The sequence below is a fragment of the Suncus etruscus genome, chromosome 16, assembly GCF_024139225.1.
Source record: "Suncus etruscus isolate mSunEtr1 chromosome 16, mSunEtr1.pri.cur, whole genome shotgun sequence".
Classification (NCBI taxonomy): domain Eukaryota; kingdom Metazoa; phylum Chordata; class Mammalia; order Eulipotyphla; family Soricidae; genus Suncus; species Suncus etruscus.
This window is the reverse complement of record NC_064863.1, coordinates 36,425,730-36,428,055: the sequence shown is the minus strand read 5'-3', so window position 1 is coordinate 36,428,055 and position 2,326 is coordinate 36,425,730. Positions and strand designations below refer to the sequence as shown.

The following is a 2,326-nucleotide window of genomic DNA, read 5'->3' as shown; positions in this document are numbered from 1 at the left end:
TGCATGGCTTTGTTGCTTTTTATCCCCTTATTCCTTTATTAATAAAATGTGAATCTGAGCTTTTTTGAAATGTTACACATAAGTTATGTTTGCTTCAAGACAATGCAGCCTTCAGTCTTTTTAAAAATAATTATTTAAGCACTGTGGTTACAACATAGCTTTATTAGTCTTAACTCCTAATATAACTTGATTTGTTCTTTGGAACAAATTATTACTAGAAACTAATTACATATCAAACCCTTTGTTAATTAGAGTATAGCAATAAAATTAAACATACAAGTCCTCAAAAGCACAAATTACATGATTTCATTATATGAATTATTTGGGAAAGGATATATAGGCACACATACAGAAAGGTTAGTAGATTGATTGCAGAGTGTGTAAAGGGATTGCATTTAAGAGAAACATATTTTATCTTTTGTTGTATTTTGGGGTCACACCTGGCAGCTGTCAGGGGTTACTCCTGACTCTGTGCTCAGAAATTGCTCCTGGCAAGCTTGGGGACCATATGGGATGCCGATGATTAAACCCAAGTTGGTCCTGGGTTGACTGCATGCAAGGCAAACATCTTACCTGCTGTGCTATCACTCCAGCCCAGGAGAAAAATATTTTCTATGGCTGAATTGTGTGCTGTTGTATGCACAAAAGGCAAATTAAATGTACACTTAAATGAGTGTTTTTACAGAATGTGAAGTTTATGTTAGTAGGCTGTTTAATTTAGAAAAACAAGTTATTTTTAAAAGTTGATTAAAATGTCAGGCCCAAAAGTACAGCACATAAGGAGTTTGCCTTGAATGCAGCAAACCCTAGTTCCATACCCAGCAGCATAGGAAGGAGGAAAATTGGAGGGAGAAGTTTAATACCAGTATGCTGGGCTCACACCCTTGTTAGGCAATAACCTCTTACTGATCCGTCAGGCTTCTTTAATAGGGTTGCAGAGGCTTTAAACCATCACAGTTAAACTTAAAGTTGATTGGCTGTTGTCTAGGGTGTTTTCTTTATGGCTAAATATCTAGAATGGTATATTGTGATATGTTCTTTGGCGTCTGCGTCAGCTGAAGTAGTGGAGGAGGGGTTCTGGTGATGGGTGCCCGTGACCTTGGCATTCAGTTAAGGTTTATTGCCCACAGGCTCCCAGATGTTGCTAGTATATTTAACTGTTTTGGTATGTGCCCTCAAAGTTCCTGGCATTGGCTTTTCTGGCCTAATACTTTCTGCCATATATCTGAGTCTGTCATGGCAGTCTTTATGTCTAAAGCAAAACCAGGATTACAGAAGCAAAACAGCAGTTAATTCCAAATTTACACTCCCTTCTAGCTGGTAACAGAATCTTGTATGTCTGAAAGTCAGTTGTGAATACCTATGTAATTCACAGTGAATTAACTAAAGTAAATGTAAAAGAAAAAAAAAAAGAAGCACTCATAGTTTTCAGAGCCCCACAGGAGTGATCCTTGTGCACAGAGTTGAGTGTGACTACTCCCCCACCCCCCAAAATGCAGTGAAGTGATAAATGTGAATAGGAAACTAAGTATAGAATATCCAATAACTTCAAGAATACTAAATTAGGGTTAGAATAATGAGTACAGATGGGTATTTTAGATGAACTCAACAGAGAAGGCAGTTACAGGAAGTATACATGCAGAAAGTCATGTGACCCTTGGAGTCTGTGGGCAAGAAAAAAAAGGAAATGTGAGGGACATTGCCATAATGAGGTTAGCAGAATTTTAGTCCATGAGTTCAAAAGGGGATAATTGAAAGTAGAAAGTAAAAAGTAGAAAGCCTGCCTAGAGTACAGGCCAGTATGAGGTGAGGAGTGACACTTGGGATATTGGTGATGGGAATGTTGCACTGGTGAAGGGTTATATATATAAAAGATAAGGCCTCCCAATGCTTACCACAGGCTGTGTTCTTTACACTGACTGTATAGAAAGAGGAGGTACCATAAATGCACCCCATATACACCTCAGCCCAGGCCCTTTGCCTGGTCTGTATTGTAAATGGGAGAACAAAACAAAACAAAAAAAATAAATAAAAAACAAAAGGGGATAAATTAAAAGTAAAAACTGAAGTTGGTGAAGTTGAATTGATAGCCAGAAACCCGTCTGTTTTGACCCTTCGAGTGCCTTTCACATAACTTTATTTATACTAAGGGGATGTATCAATATTACAGTTGTTCAAGTTATGAGAACCCTCTCATATCCCTGAATGTAGCATTTGCACAGAATCCAGTGAAAGCCTCTACAATAATGATAGTAACCTGATTCAGAAAAAAAATATTCAATGGATGTACATGGAATCTATCATGCTGAGTGAAATAAGTCAGAGG

The 2,326-nt window shown here is 37.7% G+C and overlaps 1 non-coding gene across 1 annotated transcript; it reads left to right on the top strand.

The window, feature by feature from the left end:
• Window positions 1-1,878: 1,878 nt before the first annotated feature.
• Window positions 1,879-2,011, top strand: LOC126033285 (small nucleolar RNA SNORA51). Its single transcript, XR_007504393.1, has one exon. It is a non-coding gene; the product is annotated as a small nucleolar RNA SNORA51 (small nucleolar RNA).
• Window positions 2,012-2,326: the final 315 nt, after the last annotated feature.